Below are 26,631 nucleotides of genomic sequence, written 5' to 3' on the forward strand. Positions count from 1 at the left end.
CAGGGTTAGTGAGAAATCATGAATCATTGTCACATCACTGACAAGTCCGCAGGTTTCACATGTGGATTCAAAAATCTCTACATGTTGGATAGGATCTCCATTCCTAGAGAATTTTTGGATGAGTTTGGAAATGATATGTGGCTTCATCTGGGAGAGTCAGGATTCTAGAGCGGTGCCTAGTTCCCTGACCATTCCTTGGCCCATCTCTACAGCCATATTCAGCAAATCCGTCCTTGTGGTGGCTGTATTAAGGTCAATAGATTTATGGGTTCCAAGTTTGGAATTTCTCCCTCTCTTCTTCCCATGACTAATTTCGGCTCCTTACCCCGTGATTGAAGTAAGTTTACCTCTCCCATCTCCTTTAGTTCAGCTCTCGTTCTTCGAGTGTCGAGCTCTTGTTTCCTTAAGATCAACTCTCGTAACTGTCATTCCACCTCGATCCTTCTTAGATCTAACTCTACTTCCTCTGAGAGGTGGGGAAGAATACTTGACCCATCCTGGCCGCCGCACCTCGATCCTTCTTAGATCTAACTCTACTTCCTCTGAGAGGTGGGGAAGAATACTTGACCCATCCTGGCCGCACTTTCCATGTCCAATCTTGTTCGGGGGGTGTCGGTGTTTGACAGCCTTGAATTTGATATTTGGATGGGCACTTCTTGTCTTAGACCAAGTCTAGCGCTGTGGTTGACGGACCCATGTCCGCAGATTGCGCTTCTTTTTCATGACTGGTTCGGAGACCAAAAAATCCCTGGGAGATATCAATGATACGAGTGGATCTGGTTGGGGAGGGTGGTTTCTCCTCTTCCCCAAACCCAGAGTACCTCAGCCCTTCTTCCATGGTCTCTTCACTAATAGTTTCAATGGTGGTCATGTTCCTTAAGACACTCTGGTGAGTGCTTACTGAGTGACCCGACCCCACACTTTTTTGATAGGAAGAAATCAAAAATTTATTCTCTCTAGAATATCTTCTCTCTCTAAGCCAAAACAGGGATAAACAAGTAACAGAAGGGGGGAAATGATCACTGGGGATTGAAGGGATGAATATGATCACTGGGGATTTATTCTCTCTAGAATATCTTCTCTCTCTAAGCCAAAACAGGGATAAACAAGTAACAGAAGGGGGGAAATGATCACTGGGGATTGAAGGGATGAATCTTTCATCCTTAGGAGCTGGAGGGAGGAATCTTACACTACTCCCCGCCCGGCAGTGGTGCCAAAAAAGGAGTCGTCTCCTATATCATTCCACTAGGGAGTGCCACTCGTTCTATGGTCATGGAAGTAATAGATTTATGGGAAGTTAGATAACCCGCAAGGTTGTCAATCCTTAGGTAACCTCAATACCCTTTTCTCGAAACCAACGCAACCAAGGTGTTTGCAAGAGAACATGGAAGCATGAGGGGGATTCCTCCCTCAAAAACAACACTAGTCAATCAATCAAGCTAAGCTACTCACTAGACTAGAGTTTTATGAGTATTTACATGTTCTAGGCCAATTGGGCCTCATCCAAACCAGAGGGGATACTACAACTACTTATGAGTGGACTTATTCATGGTCTTCAACGGGGGTACAAAAGTATAGCTACAAAGTGGTTATAAAGTGGGGGATGGTAGGATTTGGAGTCAATAGCCTCCTAGACTCTGTTGGTTAGTAGGAACTGGTCCATGCTTAAAACTAGCTCGACGGTGGCTCGGATCTCCACGATGTACGTCATTGTGGTTTGGTCCGACCCTTCCACACCTCTTTGGAATCAATTCGACCCTTCCACGTGACCGTCGATCACCGCAACTTTAGAGTCGATCCGACCCTTCCACGTCACCTCAGATCACGCAACTTTCTTCGGAATCGATCCAACCCTTCTCACTATGGCCTTCTTCAGAGTCTATCCAACCCATCCACGCCATCTCAGCTCGCCGCCGCAGCCTTCTTCGGAATTGATCCAACGTTTCCATATCATCTCAGCTTGTCGTGGCCTTCTTTGGAATCAATCCAACCCTTCCATATCATCTCAGCTTGCCGTAGCCTTCTTCAAAATCGATCCGACCCTTCCATATCATCTCAGCTTGCCGTAGCCTTCTTCAAAATCGATCCGACCTATCCACAGCAGCTCAGCTCACCGTGGCCTTCTTCGGAATCAAGCCAAACCTTCCACATCATCTCAGCTTGATGTAGAGTTGATTTGACCCTTCCATATCATCTTAGCTCACTGTGGCCTTCTTCGGAATCGATCTGGCTCATCCACGTCATCTTAGCTCGCCGTGGCCTTCTTAGGAATTGATCTCACCCTTCCACATATGTCATCTCAGGTCAGTTCGCCGGTGCCACGTCAGCTCATGTCGGATCTCCTATGCCACGTCAGCTGAAGCCAGATCGCATGTGCCGTGTCAGCTCAGGTCGGATCGCCTGTGCCACGTCAGTTTAGGTCGGATCGCCTGTGCCACGTCAGCTTAGGTCAGATCGCCTGAATCAAGGATTGCCGCAACCAACGAGTAGACTCGTGGCATTGCTGCAACCCAAGTTCGGCCATGTCAACAGGATCGAATTGTTTGGTGGTGCTACGACCCAAGTCCTGCCACATCATCAAGATCGGATCATGACTTTTCTGATATTGCTTGATTAATTTCAACATCATCCAATTTCTCTTAATCTATTGATCAAAGGAGCACGTAATATTAATAAAAAGTGAGCTTACAGTCGGTATCAAAATATTACAACGATGACCAAAAAGATTTAACCAAATCTAACATATCCGGGGGAGGTTTACGGCGCTCAAATAGCTGGAATTGACTTTACCGAGATAATTTAACATTTCCTTCGAGGGATCCAAAGAAATAAATAAAGAAACAACTCCCATGAGTGAGTAAGTTTTTGCAGAGAGAGAGAGAGAGAGAGAGAGAGAGAGAGAGAGAGAGAGAGAGAAAAGAGAAAGAGCATTACTAAGATTAGAGGGATCTTACAATGATATCTCGACCAAAGTGTCCGCGAGAGTACTGCCTACATGGGCTTGCTCTAAAATGTCTACGTATTCATCCTCACAGACACTAAGGCGAAGAATGTCGTCCTTTTCTCTTCTGTATAAAAGGCGAAGAACATCGTCCTCTCCTCTTCTGTATAATTATCTTGTTATCAATTGGTATGGGACCACATCCTTAACCAATTAATGCTTTCTGGTCAAACTCATGCCTTTGTTGTCAGTTAAGCCTGTTGAAAGATAAGTAACGAGCTCATGGCTCCAATTAATCACAAGGCTAACTTTAATCAAGGCTAACTTTAAGCAACATAGCATCGGGGAGAGCATCATCTACCTACCTCTGTTGGTTTCTTTCCATTCTGGATTCTTGACATATGGTCGGCTCTAACATGTGATGAACCCTTTCTTACCACTACAATGAAATCGAATTCAAGCAATAGTAGAAGCCAAATTGTGATGCGCCTTGTGGCACATGATTTGTTTACAAGGTAGAGAAGAGCTTGATGGTCAACATAAAAGATGAACTTATTCGCCATAAGGTAATGGCAAAACTTCTTGACCGTAGAAACCATTGCTAAGCCTTCTCTTTCGGTTGTGAAATAATTTCTTTATGCATTGTCCAACTATTATTGGCATGAAAGATTGGAAAATCTATGTTCGTCTCACCATGTTGGGCCAAAATGTAACTAATAGCATATGCTGAAACATCTATATGCACATGGAAGATTACTATCCAATTGGATGCCCTTAAGATGGGTGCATATATAAGAGTGGTCTTAGGCTTTTGGAAAGCTTCTTCACACTCTTGTTTCCATTCAAAGTAGATTAATAGGGCATACAAGGGTCTTGCAATCTCGACGTACATGAAGATGAATCTTTGATAGTACCCAATATGTCTCATAAATCTCTAAACTCCCTTAGGATTCTTCAGTCTTGGAAGTTTGATTATGACTCTTACCTTTCCCATCTATGGGATATACTTTTCTTAGAGACTATGTGTCCTAGTATCACCCCATGTCTCACTATGAACTTGAACTTCTCTGGATTTAAACAAATCCTATAATATCGACATTGGGTGAATACCTTTCTGAGATGCACAAAAGGCTCTCATCTAATGGTAGAATTGACACCAGCTACCCTCTCAAGAACATGTTCTGTGTAAGGCAAGGGATAATGGTCTCTTACAGCCAGCATTCACTTTCTTGAGGTTTACAAAAACCCTCATCTTACCATTCTTCTTCGAAATGATTACCACTTGTGACACCCATTTTGTATGCTCTATTTCATAGACAAATCTAGCCTCAATTAGTCTATCAAGTTCTTATTCGATTTGTAAAGTAAAGTTGGCATTGGGTGAATACCTTTCTGAGATGCACAAAAGGCTCTCATCTAATGGTAGAATTGACACCAGCTACCCTCTCAAGAACATGTTCTGTGTAAGGCAAGGGATAGTGGTCTCTTACAGCCAGCATTCACTTTCTTGAGGTTTACAAAAACCCTCATCTTACCATTCTTCTTCGAAATGATTACCACTTGTGACACCCATTTTGTATGCTCTATTTCATAGACAAATCTAGCCTCAATTAGTCTATCAAGTTCTTATTCGATTTGTAAAGTAAAGTTGGCATTGTATGTGTATGGGCGTTGTTTATGGGTGTTGTTTAGTGGGCCTAGCACCATCCATAAGAGGGATAGTGTGTTGGCATACTTCTGGTGGGACACCTTTCAAGTCCTCATAACTCCATGCAAATATGTCTTTCAATTCTTAGAGTAGAGCAATGAGATCTGACTCTTCCTCTGGAGTTAAGTCTATGAATATCCAGACTTGCTGTTGGGACTTTCTCCTAGTTTGGCAAGGTCAACTCTCTTTGCATCTTCGGGTCCATCATAGTACTTGCCTGGGATTTCTGGTTTTTTCCTCTTTGGTTCTACCTTCTTGGAACCGACATGGTAGCTCTTACAGTGAGGGGGTACTGGGAGGGGGTACTGGACTTCTTCCTCAAAGTTATCCTCAAAAGAGTCTGTGACCTAGCTACACTCTTTTCTAAATCTGCCTTGATCTTTCATCATTCCTTTCTTTCTCTTCTCTTGGGATATTTCTTGGATCTTTCTAATGATCTCTTTAGCTTACCATTTGGGTTTTAAATCTCTTTGGTTTTTGGATTGATTTTGAAACTATCAATCCATGGCCTTTAAGATCTCATCTTTCTTTTCCATTCTCTAGAGAATTCACCCGTAGGTCTTATAGCTTCAACATACCTCAAGTATTGATCTTCATCAAAGAATTCAGGAGGTTCATTGGCTATAAGTTTATGTAGTTCAACCTTATCTTTTCTAGGAGGTTGTTCTTATTTAGGAAGTTAGCCATTTGTTTCACTAATCTTCCATGATATAATTTCTTCATTCATTCCCTTGGTTACCACATTACTGTTTCCTACCACAATGTTGTTTCCCCCTTCTTTAGGGTTCACAATATCGTTTTCCTCTCTTCCTTGGACTGTAAAGTCTAAGGGGTTGAGTATGGTACTGAAAGTGATCAAGGGAATGATGAATTATTCATCTTCTTTCGGGATGGGATGACTTATGTCTATAGTCTTGATGGGGACTACTTCATTTCCATCCTCATCACATTATTGGTCTCCTCGATCATCTTCATTGATGCCTCTCTCTCTCTCTCTCTCTCTCTCTCTCTCTCTCTCTCTCTCTCTCTCTCTTCTTTTCTTGGGTAGGTTCGAACAAGTACACTCCCACCACTTGTGAATGCTGTTGAGCCAGATGATTTTGATGAGGCATTTTGAGAAGTACCTTGAGATGTAGTCTCTAAATCAAGATCTTCCACTAGTGTCCTCACAACCTCTCTGAAGGTGTGATCACTCAGATCGATCTACTCTTGTTATGATACTATCTATCCTAGCGAAGATTTAGATAATCAAATCCCCAATCATGGATCATCATTGTTTGTCTCATGAAAGGTATGCCTAGGATAACTTCATAGTTGGTGGCTTGCCCAAAGTCTACCACTGCTAGAGTGTGCTTATATGTTAACCCACAAGAATTTAACTAACACTCTTCAGGAGTCCCATTGGTTTTCCAATATTTCCATTGGCAAGTTTTAACACCATCTTTGTGGGTTTGAGAGGTTTGCTTCCCCATCTCATCCACATCTTCATTCACATCTCCTTTGTGAGAATGCTCACTCATGCACCACCATCTAGGATGGCTACAGTTTTCACTTCATCCATCAAAATAGGTAAAGTGGCATTCATATCATCGATCTCACAATACTTGCCTTTCTTATTTATAGGGATCTCCACGCATTTCTGTCTTAGAGGCTCTTGTAAATTTTGCACTTTCTTGGATGTGGGCCTCTATCGTTTCAACTTCAATCCTAGCCAACTAGAGACATCCTCCCATGCTTTTGAGATTTTTTCCAGATATTCACCAACGGTGATAGTGATTGGAGTAGATAGGATAGCCTGCATAGCGGCTGTATCTCTTTCTCTGCTCCTAGTGTTCCACAAGGATGGAACACTTGCAACTATCGTCCTTTCTTCAGACTCAACATACGAGGGAAGAGTAAGAAGTGACCTAGGTCCTTCTACTCCCGGGATTTCATTAGCTTGTCTCCTCGCATGGGAAGATCTGTCACTTAAGATGTGCTCTTGAAGAGCCTTTAGGTTCTCTGCTCTTGGTGTTTCTAGAGGGGTCATAGGTCAAACTGAGCCATATAGAGTGCTCAAGCTCTCACCCTCCATGTAAGTCTCTGAACTTACATGTATGGACACCTCAGGGGTCTATAGAATCTCATCTTCAATGATTGTCCCCTGATTGTCTGCCCTTTTGATCCTTCCTTGGACCCTTCAGAAATGGTCAATCTTGGGTTTCTCAGGATGAAATCTTGGAAACATTGGTCCAGTTGGGCCTTCAATCATAACTTGGGTCTATCTGACCAAGTCCTGGGTTTCTATGAATCTATGGGTCTCCTCATTGGCATTGGGGTACTCTTGAAGCTTATCAGGGAGAGGTTCTTCCCTATTTGGTCTGGGTAATGAGGGGTTATATCTTCCTTCGACAGCCCTTCGGGCCATCTCTAGAAGTTTATTCCTTATTTCAACTAACGCTAAGCCTCCAGTGTTGTCGGTCTCTTGTTCCTAATCAAGCCTAATTTGGATAGGTGGTTCCCGTATATCTTGAATCATGATGTAAGCCAGGTCATTCTTAGAAGACAATGGACCACTTGTATATTCTCATTCTAATTTTTGTTGTGGTGGGTTTACCACCATTTTTGTGGGCTTTTATAGGGTCTTGTTCTTCCCCCTTTTAGATTTCCTACTCTTAGCCTACGCACATGAGCCGGCTGGTGACCTTTGTCTGGCCAAAAAATTGATTGATCGAAATGTGCCGGATGGAGGGCATCTCGCACATGCCTCCGATTGGCATCTCTCTCTCTCTCTCTCTCTCTCTCTCTCTCTCTCTCTCTCTCTCTCTCTCTCTCTCTCTCTCCATACACACACATCAATGCTTCTCTATCTATCTTTGTACACACACCAATGCTTCTTTTCTCCTCTCTTCTCCCGATCAGCAGGCTGCCACACGTCGCAATCCCATTTGCTGCTGGTTTAGTTGCCGCACCAGACGAAGTGGTTTTAGCTAAAGGCATTCCAGTCCAATGGGTGGAGACGGCCGACTGTATAGCTTATTAAAATAATGTTTTTAGATTAAAATATTTTTTCCCTTGTTGCTGGACGGAGCTCAAAAGCTCCATGTGCGCAACCTATCTGAGGAGCGACTGTTTGTGCTCCCATATTTCTTTCCTTCTTGTTTTGAGCTTGCGCTTGGGTAATCACTCTTAAGGAAGTCTCTTTTTCTTCTTCAAAAGAAGATTGGCATACCACATTTATCATTATAAGATTTAAAGGAGGATGTCCTGCTCCAGGGATATTTACACTTTGTGGCTATTGTGCCTTATAAGGGCAATCTGGAATGAGATGCTTGATCCCACAATCCGAACACCAATGCTCCAAGGGGCTTGGGTTCATTGACATAGTCCACGGGTGGCTAGGATAGTATAATCCACAACTTTATGAGGTCCACCACACCTAAAACAAGCGTATTGAGCTCTTCTAAAAGCTGTGTTGCAAAAATTTCCTCCCTGATAAAAGGTTCTTGCGTAGTCAGTTGGACTGGGTCCAAGGTCACACATCTAGTTTGTGACATGGGCACGTTTGGTGCTATGTATTCATTTGCATAATTTGGATAGTTGTCATAGAAACTTGATGACATGTTCTCTTCAGCATCGGTCCTCGTTCTATGACTCTCATGGGGGTAACTCATGGTGGTGTAGGTTGAGGTGGCAATACCATAGGTGGTATGCCCATCATGGGATAAGGTTGTCTTGTCCATGGCCTCTGGTTGTTGTGAGAATCACCAACTAATCACTTTGTTGGGTTCCCACCATGACATTAGTTATAGGTGGTGCTAGTAAGGCTAATGGGGCTGGAGACACTGGTAAAGCTAGCACATTTCCCATTCTAAACCTAGCTGCTCTATTGGCATATATGCAAGTCGAAGCATCATGATTGGTGTAACTTCTGCAATATGCGCAGCAATAGGTTAGTCCTCTAGATCTCATCACCTGTGGACAGTATGGTACTACCTACAAATGGGACATGTCATCATTTCTCTTGGCTTTGGAGAGTGCTTATGGGTTGCTTATTTATAATGGTTTGTCCGATGGCCCGGTTTGGGTGCTTTTACATGCTGGAATAACAAGAAGGGCGCTAAAACAGTGGACTACTCGATGGGATTCCCTACTTTGATGCCAGATATCCAGAGATTGGGATGGCAGCAGCAGCAGCAGCAGATCATGCATACTTATGCTTCACAGTGGTATGCATGAACCAAAGACGGTTATCGCCATTATCTCTCTTTCGCCACCCTAGATACCATTTTACACGAGAGACTGCTGACACTGTTGCGGACAAAATAGGTAATATTTCTTGAAAACGAGAAACATTTGGCATCTTTCAAAGATTTCATAAAAAAAGTTCAGTTTTTTACCTCTTTTTAAAAAGTGGTCTACGCATGCATACAACGCTGCCAACAAAAAACGATAATATTTTGGGCACTTTACATGTTTCTTACAAAAATTGACATGAAAAAAAAGACTTCGTTTTGCTTACTTTTTGAGATTATAATTAAAAATCTAACAATAAGTTTTCAAAAAACATGCCAAAATAGAGACAATGTTTATTATTTCCATCTTTAATCCATTAAAAAAATGATACAACTATAAAAGAAGCCATTTTCTAAACATATAGCTTATGGCATAGGTATGGTTCCTCATAATCATTGCTACACCATCACTGGTCGATGTGCCTTTCCCTAAGAAGGTAGACGAGGCATCCTCTTCTTCACTATCCACAAATACAATTTTCTTCTTCTATGTGTACACTTGAAGCTTAGACTCCTTGGGTCATTTGCCATGTTAGCATGATTGAGGATGTACTACAGAGTGCAACTATAAAAAACTATTTGTATAATTATATTACAAAAGTGTTATCTTGATACAATTATTATCTTAATTGTAAAACCCTATTTTAGCTCTCGATGAGAGTAGTATTAAAATCCATTTTGAAGCTCTTGAGTATCACAATTTCTTAATTGATAATATATATTTTTTTAAAAAGAGTTTGTTACGTACATATGAATTTTAAAATATCATGAATAAGCTATTTAAAAATTATCTAATTTTGAAAAAGAATTCCACACTCATTTTTAAAGAAGATGTGTCCTTGATGTGACAAAAAAGGGTTAAATGGTAATTTTAGTTATTAAATGAGTTTAGAAAGTATGAAAAATATCTCTTTAAGAAACAAAAGTTTATACTTTCAAAAATATCAGGTAGGGACTTAGGTTCGAATCCTACTGGTTACTACACATAGTAAGGATGTTTTAGCTATAATATTTGTGGCCAACTTAATGCTGAGTAAGAACTTCTCAACTAAGAGTTGATGTTTTCCATCAACTTGATACAAAACATCAACTTTTACGAAAATTTGATATTTTGCATCAAGTTGATGTAAAACATTAACTTTATATTCAAAACATTAACTTTCTATGCAAAAGATCAACTTTTTTTACAATACTTGATGTTTTGTATCAACATTATACAAAACATCAACTTTGCACAAAACTTGATGTTTTACATAAACTTTGATGCAAAACATCAAGTTTTATGGAAAAGTTGATGTTTTTCATAAATCAATGTAAAACATCAACTTTTTCATAAAACTTGATGTTTTGCATCAACTTGTTGCAAAACATTGAGTTGTGTGAAAAAGTTGATGTTTTGCATCGAGTGGATGCAAAACATCAACTTTTCCACACAACTCGATGTTTTGCATCATCGAGTTGATGCAAAACATTAACTTTTCCACACAACTCGATGTTTTGCATCAACGTTGATGCAAAACATAAACTCTATCATAAAACTTGATGTTTTGCATGAAGTTTCAGATGCTCCGGAGAAGAAAGTTGGAGGATCGGATATCGATTTTCACAAACGGGATGTTTTAACGATTCCGTTTGCGACGATGGCATGCTCAGACAACCTATTCCACAAATTTTGAGTATCAACACGACTATGTTTCGATGCGATTTGCAGACGTCATAAAGCGACTTGCTGCATCAGTAAGTCGCTTTGTGACGTTTGCAAATCGCATCGAAACATAGTTGTGTTCATACTCAAAATTTGTGGAATAGGTCTTTTGAGCATGCTATCATGGACGACATCGCTAAAAAAGTTCATTTGTGAAAATCAACCTCCGATCCTCCAACTTTTTTTCTCCGGAGTATATGAAACTTGATGCAAAACATCAAGTTTTGTGGTAGAGTTTATGTTTTGCATCAACTTTGATGCAAAACATCGAGTTGTGTGGAAAATTTGATGTTTTGCATCAACTTTGATGCAAAACATCGAGTTGTGTGTGGAAAAGTTGATGTTTTGTATCAACTCGTTGTGTGGAAAAGTTGATGTTTTGCATCAACTCGATGCAAAACATCCACTTTTAGCCTAAAAGTTGATGTTTTGCATCGAGTTGATGCAACACATCAACTTTTCCACACAACTCGATGTTATGTATCGAGTTGATGCAAAACATTAAGTTTTATGAAAAAGTTGATGTTTTACATCGATTTTATGCAAAACATCAACTTTTCCATAGAACTTGATGTTTTGCATAGGATTAAAGAAAAAATATACCTAGGATAAGGTAATATATGTAGAACATAGGTTTACGACTAAGGATGTGAAAAACACATATGGTCGTAACCTTTGACTACAAATTTGAGAGGAGGTCATTAAAAAAAATGATTGTCTATGTAACCATGTAACCTTTGTATCATAAATAATATCGCTACATAGTAGATGTAAAAAAATCATGATAACAGAAGAGATAGATGAGATAATCCATGATGACCTGTAATCCATTGGTTTTAATCCAAATATGCAAGGCTCCATTGATTTGGAATACCACAAGTCGATTGATTTGCCAATCTTGATTTTTGTTCTACAATTCAATTTTAAAGCTGAAGAACTATAAGCAAATACACGTGGTGCGACCATCTATGTCGAGGAGGGGGGTGCATGTGAGCCTGGACTCTGCCATGCCTATGTGCAGTAGTATGCTCTCCAGCATAGGGGACCTTGAATCTACCGTCATCGTGAAAGCTCTAAGCTCTTCTCTTCCACCATTCTAGAAGCCCTAAGCTCCTCTCTTTTCTCTTTGTACACAAAGACAATGTCGCGAGTGAAGATTGCATCTCTCAGTATCCTTTGCATGTCCTCTAAATAATTATAACCAAAGTTCATTCTACACTACCCTTAGACATACCATCTTTCAACATCCTTAACATGCACTATAAATCATTATAACTAGAGCTCATTCCTACACTACTCTTAGATATACCATCACCTATGTTCATGATAATGGCTATCTGGATCAAACATCAACATATGCATACTATGAATTTTTGCCACCACCACATATGTACATGATATAGGCTACAATTTCTTCCCACCACCCTTATCCATATTGCATAACAAAAATTTCTTTCATGAAAACAAATGCCTATGTGGGTCGAAATTTACACCCATAGGGCTATATGATGTCTGCCTCTAAGATTGTCATGCTGAAAAAATATCTCTTTTAACATGCTTAGGTTTACTCGGAGCCTCCATAGTTACCATCTTCTACATATATATATGAATACAAGTCTACTTTTGCACACCTATAAGTTGACCTCTTTAAACTCTTAGCATTGGTTGTATATCATGCCCATTATCTACTTATAAATAATAGAGCAAATAGTTATATCATGCAAACTGTCAAGGTAAGTATATACTAAAGGCTTTACAATTTGGGTCTAAAAATAGACTCAAGGATGTTTGTAGATTTTTTCATAAATTATGGAGCTTATATTGTTATGTATTCTAATATTTTTTGAGTGCTTATCAAATAATGTGCATATTTATGCATAGTGGTAGAATTTGTCCCAAAAGTCCATTAAAAAAGTTATCTTATATTCATGAAAATTATAAAATACATTTTTATTTGAAAAAGATTGATATTTCTTTAAGTTATGTAGACTCCTATGTAATTTTGTAAGTCAAGTTTATTTTTATGTCACAAACAACAGCAGTTTATAAATCTACGAAGGTCACATGTGTTTTCAATCTTGAAAAAAATAGCAAAATTCATGTATTTTTTAAATTTATACATGGAATTCTAGATGTGTTTTCAAAAAACTATCTTTTTAAGCCATTTTTGAGATTTTACACATTTTGGGAGGGAATCTTTTTAGGTAACCCTCGTCAGTTACCTATTTTGCAATAGTGTTTGCTGGAGTTTATTGCAGTGCAGTCTACGATGGCCTTTTCACTCTTGACCACCCAGATAGCCCTTTAGAGGAGCTTACGAGAGGCTTTACAGAGGTACTACATTCCTTGGCAGCATATGCTTTCCCATATACTATAGCTACCTCTAAGCCCTTGAGCAGTACTATTCCGCAGAATAGTTGGTATGATGACGAATGCCGAGAGACCCGAGCTCAGCTCTACAGAGAGAGGTCGTCCTTGGGGCACGTACACATAAACAGACAACAGGCCAGGACGCTCTTCCGATGTTTTGTGCGAAAGAAGAAGCGAGATTACCTAGCAAAGCTCGAGACAGAGTTGTACCAATTATTCTTAAAGGTCAGGACAGTAAGAGGGCTTGGAAAATGTTCGAGGAGAGGCAGCCACCTACCCCGATCACGCCACCTGAGACTTGGCATGAGTATGCGATGTCCCTATATGATGTACCTAGACAGCCTCCCATTCTGCGCCCGCCATCACCTCGACCGGATCATTGCGTTTTCTTCACTTTGCGGATGGTGCTAGATGCGATTGATAGACCACACATAGGGAGGGCGCAAGATCATGAAGGTCTAGCAAGCTGAACATTTCTCATATGCACGGGATACTCTGGCATCGATCCTTGTACACATGTTTAATAGAGCTACGTGTGAAGGTTTCCCAGCTAGTTGGACAGATAACACTATTGTGCCATTGTTTAAGAGCGGGGATCCCATGATGCTTAGTAACTATGGTACGATCATGATTGGCCATTATCTGGATAAGATATACGGATCCATCTTGGAGCATGAGATGAGCCGGTGGGTAGAGAGGCAGGGACATAGAGCAACTGGGGACAGGCTGGTTTTAGGAGGGGATACACCACACTGGATCATATACTCACCCTCAGAGCTCTTATTAAGGAGGGACGAGCATGAGGACGGAGGATATATTGTTGTTTTGTGGACTTCCGCGCAAAGCATTTGATACAGTACCACGTGCCAGGCTTATGAGGAGACTACATGATATTGGTGTCCCTAAGGAGATGCAATAAGGAGTATACACTTTTTATGAGTCAGTGATAGGCAGAGTACGTGCCCCAGGGGGCTTGTCAGATGCAGTGAACAGTACTATTGGTGTGAGGCAGGGCTGCCCGCTTTCACCCACGCTCTTTGGGCTATACATTGATGAGGCCTCGGACTTTGTGGATAGATTGGGTGGCCCAGGGGCGAGCCTAGCTCGGGTGTTGATACCCATCCTACTATATGCAAATGACATTGTGCTTATCTCAGACACTCCTGAGGGACTACAGAGACACTTGGATGCATTGCACTCTTTTTGTGTGGACAAAGATCTCATAGTGAACCTTGGTAAAACTAAGGTTATGACATTTAATACCACATAAGCATGGGTGAACACAGACGCAGTTTACGTTTACAGGAGAGCTAGTTGAGTATGTTAGATCCTATGTGTACCTGGGGGTGACCTTCAGAGGGCCGCGGTTTTCTATGAGGGAGGCAGCAGAGGGAGTATGTTAGATCCTATGTGTACCTGGGGGTGACCTTCAGAGGGCCGCGGTTTTCTATGAGGGAGGCAGCAGAGGCTAGACTAGCACGAGGATTTGCAGCTTTGGGGGCACTTGAGAGACAATGCGTAGACATATATTTTTAGGAGCCACGCACGAAACTATGGCTATTTGACACTCTGGTTACATCGACACTTCTCTATGGAGAGGAGATATGGGGGCCTAGTCTTTTCCATAAGAGGAGGGAGCCATTGGGAGGATAGGACGGACCAGAGAGAGACTATTACAATGGATGGCAGCATATGGAGAGGCCATTAGTGATTGCATGCATGATTCGGAGGAAATCATCTATACCACATGAGATCATCAGGGCAGAGATGGGGTCTGCCCTAGTGGTTACTGAGGCTTTGTTCCGTGTAGTTACTTTTCTGCATAGAATATGGGAGCTCCCTTAGCAAAAATACCCTCGCCTAGCACTCACTTCCTCCAAATAGCTTACAGATGAGGGAGACACCCAATGTTGGTATGCCCAAATGCGCACATGGCTGGCCTTGCATGGCATGAGTATTGATGCACTCTTGCCTTTTGCTTACAGCTTGGACTGCCCGTTCTTAGATCTCAGCCATTCAGAGCTGAATCGGGTGATCAGGATAGACATTGTGAGACTAGATACAGAGAGGACATGGGTCAAGCCCCCGTAGCCATTGGGCACAAAAATGCCACACTACCATAGTCATTTTCTCCACCTCTCTCTTCGGATGGGTTTATTATATGCCATGCGTACATGGACACACACCTCTCACATGGTATTCGGAGTGCTATTGGACAAATCCGCACCTCTTCACACCGGCTGAGGATAGAGAGAGGTCGATATGAGGATATATCACTAGAGGACCGCAAATGCCAGCTTTGCCATCCATCAGGAGGTGGAGTCAGAGGAACACTATATATGTCATTGTACTGTCCACTATGAGATTCGAGGGAGGTACCATTGCCTATTCCGTGAAGGCTTTGGACCTTTGCATCGGATCATGGACTTTGAGGACCAAAGTTGCTTAGGGCTCTTCATACTTAAGCTTAGACGCCACAGAGAGAGCCTATTGAGGGACAGGAGGGCAGTGGGACGACCAGAGCCGCCTAGACAGAGAGCCCTCACAGATTTTTTCAGAGCCAGCACTGTAACCCCACTAGCCTCTACTCCCCCATCTACAAGCCTAGCTGGCAGACCACCCTCCAGAGGAGTCACCCTGGACAGAGCCATTGCCATCTGTAGAGCGAGATGCCCACGACCACGAGGATCGCGTCCACGCCTCCCTCACCATTGGCAGATTCAAGCCATCATTGCCCGCCCCACCGGAGGAGTTTACCGCAACAATTCAGCGGTTCAGCTTTCAGCTCTCCTAGCTCTCTTAGGATGTTACTATTTTCATTCTTTCTTTCAGATTTGTTATGATGAGACATCATCATCATCAATTGTACCTTGTTTTGGTCTCATGGGCCATTTCGGCCTTTAGGAGACGTTAATATATCTTTCTTTCTTTCTTTCTTTCTCTTGGGACCTTGGTGATAGAATCCTTGGTCTCTAAGGGTAGGTTGAATTAAATCCCGCACTGTTTTAGCTATAGTGTTGACCAAATCCTCTTGTTTCATTTGGTCTTTTCCACTTATGGAAGGTAAACTCTTGTGTGAGACCTCGGTTTTGGCACTCACTAGGGACTTGGGCTCCCTTGCGGATATGCTGCCCATGAAATTATTGTCAAAATCAATGGCATCGAGGTAGCATTCCGTGAAAGTCCTATGCCTTTTGGAGTACAAGGCATCATGGAGTTGTTTGTCCCTCAATCCCTCTAAGAATAGATAAACTAATCTGGCTTGGCAGGGCTTTTCTTCATTAGGGCACCGTCCTAGCAGATTTTTCAATCTACTACCACCATCCCTTACTGACTCATTCTCTTGTTGCTAGAACTGGTAAAGCTGAGTAATAGCTTCATCCCAGTCTTGGAAAATCCAGCAATGAAGGCTACTTCGAGGTCTGCAAAGGTACCTCTTTGATCTCTTTCAAGACTTTGGAACCAAAATAATGTGTTATGTTCCAAGGTCAAGCCAAAAACTTCTGTAAGGGTGTGAGCGGTTGTAATGCACTCAGCCTTGCACACCTTCGTATAAGCTACTAGGTGGCTATATGGGTCACCGGAGCCATCAAACTTGGATACTAGCTTCAAGATGTGAGAATCTCTCCCTCTCAGATGTCCATGTTCTAGCTCTCTTTTGACAGGGTCTGGGACTCTAGGGGGGTCTTCTTCCCAATTCTTCTCTCATGCTAGGCTCAACATACTCTGGGATTTCAACTCTAGGCCTAAGAGGTTCTACCCTCCTAGGTTCGGTTCTGGGCTCAGCTCTTCCCATGTATCCCGGAAGAGTGGCAGTTCCTCCCATAGAAGGGTCAAAGGATTCTTCATGAAAAGCTCTCACTGGCTCTACTCTGGTTGGCATTCTAGGGATAGAGGCTGGTTCTGGATATCCATACACCGGTGGTGCTAAGGTAATGCGGGGTTCTAGCTTGATAGATTCCTAGCCTAGGGGCTCGGATGGTCTCCTCACCTCTGGGTGGATCGCTTCTAGTAATGACTCTCTTTGGGTAGGTTGCACTACTTTTCTGGTTTCTGTAGGCTCTGAGGATCTTACAGGTTCTCCTATGCTGAAGCTCCAAAATGTTCCCATTCCTTCGCGTCCTTGCCTGAAAGTGGTGGTGAATAAAGTATCTAATTCTAACCTGGGTTTTGGATCATCACTAAGGAATAAGGAAGCCTACTCAGGTTAGATCTGCGCTCGGGGTCTCGATGAAAATTCCCGTGTGTGTCGCCTAAGGGCCTATGGATAGGTTGTGGTAAGGAAGCTGTTGGTAGAGGGCTTCCCCCCTGCCTAGGCCCTTTCCTAATCCTCAAAAGTTCGTCTACCCTAGGGTAATACATGCTACACTCTTCATCTCTAAAAGTGTGCTTTTTCTTCGTAAGATTGTAGGCTTTCACAACCAAGGCAGCACTGGGGGTGGATACAAAGGTGGATACAAAGTGCCATCTTCACCAATAGGAGGATTGAATACATCATATTTGTTATGCTCAATATCCTCATAAAAGTAAGATTCGCTCTTGTCCGAGGTTACCTTTCTAAGGAATAACTGATCCACCTTGATCTCCCTTTTGTCCAACTCTAGGAACTCTCCCTGGGTTTCTCTCTTCTCAGCTTGTCTAGGTTGGGCAACTTGTATAGGATCTTCCCATAGTGGTTGTATGCTTTCCCCCTAAAGAGACAATAATATACATGTTACGGTCCACATCAACATAGTAAGGATCATCTTCCGGACCCATAAGCACCACTTTGGGTTTATCTAGGCTCTTCTCTTAGCCTAGGGGGTTTGGCCAAGACATTCTCTCTAGGAGAACTCCTTTTGGATCAACAAGTATCTCCACACCCTTGTTATTGGTACCATAGTGCTTCAAAATGAGGGTGTGTTTAACTGGCCTTGGCCTGGTTGCATGTGTCAGAATGCACAGCGGAAATGAAGACAACTGCTATAGAGAGCAATACACAAATGAAAGAGAGAGAGAGAGAAACTATGTAACTCTCCTATATACACCAATAAAATCCCAAAAATATATATACAGGAGTGTGTGTGGTATATGGCCCCTGAGTGCTAGTCGGCCAGCCCATAAACAGGCCAACAGCAGCCTAGCTGCTCACGACTACCACTTGGACCAGCAAATACCTGGTCGGTCAAGTGCATGCAATCGGCCACGACTGCAGGACACAAGTCGGGCAGAGAAGACATAGTCGGCCAGCATCTAGGGCAGCTAACAGTCCATACACAGCTCCAGAAAATAGCGAAAAAATACAGAGAGTGAGGAAAAATGGGAAGACACTAAATACGAGCGGGCACACCCACAACAGAGGCCCTCACAGTGTACAGACAAGAGATGACTGCTAACACTCCCTCTCAGCTCGTGGATGTGGAACCAACCCCAGTGAGTTGGAGTGCCGCCGGAGCATAGCCTGAGGTATTCGTGAAGAGGTCCGCCGCATTGTCCTCCGTTGAACAATAAAGAAACAAGATGTCACCAGCCAACCAAGATCTTCTCACGAACAAAGTGATATTATATCTCTATGTGCTTGGTTCGGGCATGGAAGACCAGGTTTCGAGCAATAGCGATACAGCCTTGGTTATTGCACTCGATGATCATGGGCTCCTTCTGTGGAAACCCAATCTCGCCAAGCAAACTCCGCATTCACACAACCTCGCAAGCAGTACCACAAGCAGCCTGGTACTCTACCTCTGTAGACAACAAGCCAATAGGTGGTTGCCTCTTGCTGCTCCATGAAATAGCTCCTGAGCCGAGGGTAAAACTGTAGCTTGATGTAGATCTCCTCGTGTCTGGATCTCCTCCCCAATCTAAGTCACTCCAACCTTGGAGTCAAACTCGTTTCTTCGTTTCACCTCTAGTGGTGAAGAAGAGTCCAAGATCCTTCGTACCCTGCAGATATCGCAAGATCCGCAATTCCTACGTCCCAATGAGACTTCAACGGTGTCTGCATAAATGAGCTCAACAGCCCCACAGGAAAGCTAAAGTCCAATCTAGTGTTCAGCAAACAGATCAATGAACCAACCAGCTTCTAGTACAAAGAGGCATCAACTGGCTCACAAGGATCATTAACTGTAAGTTTCGTGTTCGGGTCCATCGGTGACGTGATAGGCTTACAGTTCTCCATCCCAAAGGCCTCAAGCAACTCATGGACATACCTGCTAAGAGACAAAGAACCCCCTCTGAGTCTGCCAGATCTCCAATCCCAAGAAGCAGAGGAGTAAGGCTAAACGGTCCATCTCAAACTCTTTTGACAAGGCAGTCTTCGTCACACTACTGCAATGTGCTCCATATGATCGCCAGTGAGAATGAGGTCATCCACATAAAGGATGATCAACGTGACCATGCCGTGTTCCCGAAAGAGATCTAGGTTAGGATTTGCAATTGATCTTTGAAATCCAGTTTGTAGAAAGAAGGAATAATTCTTCTAATTCCAAGCCCTTGGAGCCTACTTAAGACCATACAAGGCCTTCCACAACCTGTAAACCATCCCCTTTGATCTTGGAGCCTCAAAGCTTGGAGGCTACTCAACATACACCTCCTCTTGCAGGTCACCATTTTAAGGAACGTAGATTTAACATCCATCTAAAATACGGGCCACTGCTCAGAAGAAGCAAGGGCAAGAACGGTCCGAATCGTGGTCATCCTCGCTGTCGGTGCAAAGATATCCTCATAGTCAATGCCTGGCCGCTGAGCATAATCCTTAGCCACAAGTCTGGCTTTGTGTTTGTCCACCGACCCATCTGACATATACTTGGTCTTAAAGACCCACTTGACACCGACGACACTCCCAAGTGTTATTCTTCTCTATGGCATCGAGTTCCACTTGCATGGCTTTACTCCAAGTATCCAGTTCCACCTGCATGGCTTTACTCCAAGTATCTTGTGCAAGGTATTCTTTGACAGAAGTGGGCTCTTTGTCCCACATGATACGAGACATCAAAGCATAGTTTACCTGTAAAAGCTCCGCCGGATGACTTTTGTCATGAACTTTATGCGATCTTTGAGGTCCGTCCTCTATGATCCATTTGGAGGGAAGCTCCGTAACACCCAACTCCCGAAGGGTGTCTACCAACCATTTGGGTACTCGAACAGAACGCGGAGCCTCCTATTGCTGTGCGGAGGCTATCTCCAGTTGCGGCTCAACCTCCTCAATTGACTGAGGTTGTCTAGCTGGAACAATCGATTGGGAATCATCATCAAAATCATCTGGGTCTCCAAGAAGTGGCGGCTCATCACAACAATGGAAACTGGAACATGCTCATCAAAAACCACATCTCTATTGACGAAGACCTCATTCCTCTCTGGATCATACAACCTGTATCCCTTGGAAAGAGAGTTATATCCCACAAAGACAAGATTCTAGGACTTTGAGCCGAGCTTCCCCCTCTGCTTCTTTGGAATGTGAACATATGCATCACTCCCAAGCACACGAAAACGGGAGACATCTCGTTTCCCGCCAAAATACGCCTCAGGGAGTCATGTTCGGTATTGAAGTTGTCGGAGAACGGTTGAGGATATGGACAACCGTAGCCACAGCCTCACCCCAAAGTGGACCAGGAAGATCATGATGCTCCAGCATCGTCCTCACCATCTCCACCACAATCCTGTTCTTACGCTCAACTACTCCATTCTCTGACGGCGAAACTGTATTGGCAAGCTCCCACTTGATACCATGTTTCACACAAAACCACACGAATGCATTAGAAGAAATTCTCCGCCTTTGTCAGCCCTAAGAGTCTTTATCTGCAGGCCAGATTCTTTATCCAACATCACATGCCACTCCTTAAATTGAGCAAAAGCCCAAACAACCTAGCCAGTCTCGCGATCCCGTAGAGCAATAGAATGCTCCTCAAACTCCACCCGGAAGCTAGTCTTGCACACCTCATGCATTGACAACAGATAAAAACCAAGTGCGGGGACGTAAAGAACACAAGAGGAATGCTTCCTCCCTGTGCCATCAGGAATGATCTCCATCCAGCCCTCATTTTGTGAATCAGTATGGTGGAATTGTCGCCAATGAAAATTTGTTGGTGCGACCTTTCGACCATTGGCCAGCCAAGGCCTCAGAACTTCCGCCTTGTGGAGGGTTCGTGAATCACTCTTCCTAGTCCAAGACCATGGGCACAAGCTCCTCCAATGTGATGGTGCTGAGCCTACCATTGGTGATCAAAGAGGAGTAAAATGCTAAGTACTAAGAGGGCAAGTGTGACAACAATGTTATGGCCATATTCTTTGACGATATCTCTTTCCCGGCCTAGAGAACCTCCTGTTGAAGAGCTGCAACTTGTTGATGTGCTCGTGCATCGTCAACGACTTTGCAGGATTCATCACCCACACTAAACTTCCAAGGAGATCCTCTTCATGGGTGATACCCTGTTGTAGAGAGAAGCCAAATGCTGTGCCAAATCCCTCTTGCCAGCGTCCTATGCTTTATGTGATTGATCACCTGTGGTGCACAATTGAGAAAGATGAAAGAACACACTCGGGCATTAACACAATCCCATAACCGTGCATGTGCCTCCCGTTCCTTCCGTATAGAGGGTACCTCCCCATCTTCCAACTCCGGCCATGGAACCCCAACAACAATGAAATCAGCAACTCCAAAACAGACTCCATCATTACCTTCCATATGCCGTAGTTGTTCCCGTCGTCCAACTATCGGTCCATCGGGAATGTAAGGAGTGTCGGGATCTCTACATGCTTGTCAGCCATCTCAATCAAATCTGCCATCTCAAGGGTTCACAAGGTCTTGTGAAGAGAGGGTGGGTGGGAAAAAAGAAGAAGAAGAGGCTACAAATAGAATGCAAGGTGGCTATTGAATGGTGATGGTCCGAGCTTCAAGTCACCCGGGGCTCTGATACCATGTCAGAATGCACAGCGGAAATGAAGACAACTGTTGTGTAGAGCAATACATAGATGAAAGAGATAGTGAGAAGCTATGTAACTCTGCTATATACACCAATAAAATCTCGAAAATATATATACAGGAGTGTGGGGGAAAGGGGCCGTTTTATATGGCCCCTAGCTGCTGCTGCTGGTTGGCAAGGGCCGCCGACAGCAGCCTGGTTGCTTACGATTGCCACTTGGACCAGCAAATACCTGGTCGGCTAGGTGCATGCAGTCGGCTAAGACTGCACGACACAAGTCGGGCAGAGAAGACACAGTTGGCCAGCATTTGGGGCAACCGACAGCCCATACATAGCTCCAGAAAAATAGGGAAAAAATACGAAGAGTGAGGAAAAATGGGAAGACACTAAATACGGGCGGACACCCCCACAACAAAGGCCCTAACATAGTGTACATACAGGAGATGACTGCTAACAGCATGCGCACTAACTGCCCTTCATGGGATCGGTTCTCCTCGAGAAGCTTAGCTTTGTCTCTGCTTCGCTCGTCTGAATCCGGGCCTCAAACAGTGCCTCTGCATCCAGGTAACATTTTCCCGTTGGGTTCTTGCATCCGACGTCCTCGCGACTCGCAATCAGCTCCGTCTGCACTAGAAAATTGGTTAGAGCCCAACCTACTAAAAAGTGAGGTGCTTCCAAAGATCAAAATTCTTTACCATCTCCTCATGGATTTTGGTGAAAGCTGGTCCAAAAAGATTTGTATGTCCTTGCATCGATAATCATCGCAGATATGCATGCCTTGTTGCGCCACTTCTTCAGTCGGTCCACAATTTTCACATAATCCCGGCTATCCACCGACTCCTGCTTTGTTGGAAAAAGCACCGGAAAGAAGTGTGGAAAATCGTCCTCCTACGGTGACAGACAATATAAATGGGTAATTGTGGTTAGTCAGTTGATGACCTCAACCAACATCGCATTTTCTGATATCACTACCTTCAACAAATTAATACCGCACTCCATTTTTGTAAGCTACCGTCATCAGCTTCTGTCCCGCAGCTAGAGTAAAAATGTCGAGCATTCTGACCACACGGAGATCCTTCAGGACTTCTCCTTAATCACCACATCCTGGTGAAGTGCCAACAATTGCTACCGCCAGGTATGCATCCGCGGTGTGAGCTCATAACTTGCTACCAGTGTATGCTCTAATTCCCGGGAGATTGAAGATTTTCGATGTCTATAATGCGCCTAATCTGCCAGGATTCATCCATCGAATGAAGCACAAACTCTGGTGGCGAGGATAACAACTGGATGCACATGGGATGCTTAAATCAGGTCTTCCGTCGGGTCCTCAACGTTGAGCTTGTAAATCGGCCACTCCTTCTGCATGTCTTCCAACCGCTAAAATATATATCATACCCATGCCATTGCTAAGAAGTAGTGGACATCCTTAACACAAGGAGCTTTTGTTCATTCTCTATATAGGAAAAAAAAAAAGCATTCACTAGATAATTCCCTACATATGTCAAGCAGCTTTTGTTCATTCTCTATATAGAAATATGTGCATGGATTTCTCTATATAAAAAATTACCTACATAGGAATTTTTTTCCTATGTAAGTAAATTTTTCTATATGATTCCTCTATATAGGAAAATTTGCCTACATAGGAATTTTTTCCCTATATAGGCAAGTTTGCCTACATAAGAATTTTTGAGTAGGAAAAACAAAAATAATGTTTGCATATGCTTACTTTATTGATGGCTGGATTAAACCCATGTGTTGTGCTGCTTTGTTTAGGCTCCCTCTATGCACTTGGATCCCTGCTATACATTGGGTGATAGGGTATAAACAATTGATGAATGGCCTCTCATAATCAAATACAGTATTTGTAACACAAGTTGATAGAAGAATCAGCAAAGAAGGGAAAACATTAAAAGAATCAAGATATACCTATAACCCATGCTTCTGTCAAGCCCTATGCCATTGTTGCTTTCTTTATAAAAATGAGGTTGTTGAGTGTATCCTCCATTATGATACTCAACTCAATGAGCATCTGTGAAATCTATGTGACATTACCGATTTGAAATAAGACCTAACTAGAGCACAAACATCATGCCTATAATTCATTGTCATCAGAATGTAAATAAGAGATACAATAAACTCAGCTTATCTAGCACCTATGAAAATGTGTCATTACTAATTTGAGGCAATACCTACTTAGAGCCATATGCAAGAGTACCTTCTAATAGCAAAGAATGCAAAAAGGCACAACGAGCCAACTTCACATTTAAGATCTCTTTGTAGGCTTTAAAATATCATGGCTTCTCATTTTCAATAGCATCCACAAGTCCTCTAGATACAAAATCTTCCCTGTAAACAATTTTTGTTTCCATGTGTAGAGTACCCCCACATGCATATTCGAATCATTGCCAACTTCAGGCTACCCAAAAAATCCTCTTAATAATAGAAACAAATTCATAGAAAACACCTGTTAGAACATCACATGTAATCACGAGCCAATGTCACCTCAGATTATTTGCCTGGATGAATCACAAAACCGAATGACTATTAAACCCTTACATATCTCATCTTTTGTTGATCTATCACATAGCATCTAAGAAAGTCTTCTATAGTCCTAATACCATTCTGTTGGAGCCTCTATGTGAAAAGCTCCATCTCTTTACTGATCTTGTCGAATCACCACACCTCACAACAAAAGCTAGTGGGAGTGCTTTTGTAAAAAGAAAAGCACAAAAATTAAGAATATCATGCAAATAACCAACAAACTCTAAAGATACACAAATAACCAAATAGCTTACATATTATGTCTCCTCCCTACAGGTGGAGTATGCATGCAGCTTGCCAAACACCAGCTCCATTAGAACCACCCAGAATTGGTAGCCTGCCAGATACCAGCTCCATGAAAACCACCCCAAAACTAGTAGCTTTCTAGACACTAACTCCATCAAAACCACCCCAAAATTGGCAGCTTGCTAAACACAAGCTCCATCAGCAGACCCACCCCTTATGTGCAACTTGCTCCATCAGAACAACCCCTTGTGTCTACTAGCAGTTTTCTATGGCCTTCATGCTCGAGAAGGGGGAAAAGAGATTGAGCCGAGACACCTATAAAATATGCAATACGTAATTGGCAATAAAAGAGCATGGATAGTGGAAGCAAGAATCCTTTATAACCAACCAAAGCCAACATATTTTACATGCTTCTCTTGTCATGTGCACGAAATGCCATGGACATTCTCAGATATAATCCAGAAGGGGCAGCTAAGAAAAACACCATTAGAACTAGGACATGGAGCATAGAGTGCATAAGAGACCAGTTTGGACTTGGAGCAAGGGCATGGAAAAGCATGGGAAGTGCTGTCGGCTAAGATAGGAGACTGTCGGCCATACCAGTTCAGAGGTGGGCAATAGGCGCTTCAGTTTATGGAGAGAACACAGTCGGCGGGCAGTTGGCCAGCGTTTCATTTGTCCAGAAGGCCTATAAATAGGCAGTTTTCTCCTCATTGTAAATCATTCAACTCCATAAGAGTTGGATGGAGAGAACACAGCCCGACTAGCAGTTATTGAAGATAATGTCCAGTCGGGCAGTCGGCCACAGCGTTTCATTTGTCCACCAAAAGGCCTATAAATAGGCAGTTTTCTCCTCATTGTAAATCATTCAACTCCATAAGAGTTGGGTCCTTAGGGTCCTAGAGTGTAGGACAAGATTTTGGGTAATGTTCACCTTTTGTATGAAGGCAGCCTAGGGCTACAGAGTTAGGTACCTTTTTGTACCATAGGAATATACTGGATTTCCAGCATATCTCTCTCTCTCTACTCTCCCTTCTGTCTGCATTTTGCATCAACATGTTTCCAGTGGTGTTTAGGAGACTGAAAGAAGACCCCCAGAGCTTCCGCGTGTTACATTGGTAGTATCAGAGCATCAGGCTCAGCAAAGGTAAACACTGATTCAGTCCCATATGATGGTATACAGGTCCAAGGTACATGAAAGTACACGGATACGAAGCCCAAGGCAAGGAACATAGAATCGGGAAGAGCTCCCAGGAGGTTTGTTGGTGGTGTTCCACCACAAAGCCAGAGGGGATGGCAGTCCTGTGAGCCAGATAGGTTCTCGGGCAACGGTCCCAAGGGAGGATTATCCTCCAAGGGGTGATGTGAGAGTGCCATACTCATTTCTCAAGAATGAAGACCAAGACAGTGTTCAGAGTCAGGGCAAGAATGGATTGGGGATTGGAGGGAGCAGATGTATAGATTTTATTCCGAGTTAGACTGGTTTTGGAGACCGGGCCGGGTTTTCAGTGAAAAGGGTTGCCAGAGAGTTGGATGGATGACAGAGGGACTCCGGGAATAGAGTGGGATGATGACAATCATCCAAGAATAAGTTGGAGTCCCGTTCTCTCATCAAGTTTAGCAGAGGGGGATGTCATGTGCCATGAAATGCCATGGACATTTCATGTGCCATGAAATGCCATGGACATTCTCACAGATAATCCAGAAGGGGTAGCCAAGAAAAACACCATTAGAACTAGGACATGGAGCATAGAGTGCAGAAGAGGCCAGTTTGGACTTGGAGCAAGGGCATGGAAAAGCATGGGAAGTGCTGTCAGCTGAGACAGGAGAGTGTGGACCATACCAATTCAGAGGCAAGCAGTCGGTGCTTCAGTTTATGGAGAGAACGCAACGACCAGTAGTTATTGAAGATAATGTCTAGTCGGCTGCTCTGACAGCAGTCAGCAAGC

Source organism: Cibotium barometz, chromosome 4, assembly GCF_041138505.1.
Source record: "Cibotium barometz isolate CiBa-2024 chromosome 4, ASM4113850v1, whole genome shotgun sequence".
Classification (NCBI taxonomy): Eukaryota; Viridiplantae; Streptophyta; class Polypodiopsida; order Cyatheales; family Cibotiaceae; genus Cibotium; species Cibotium barometz.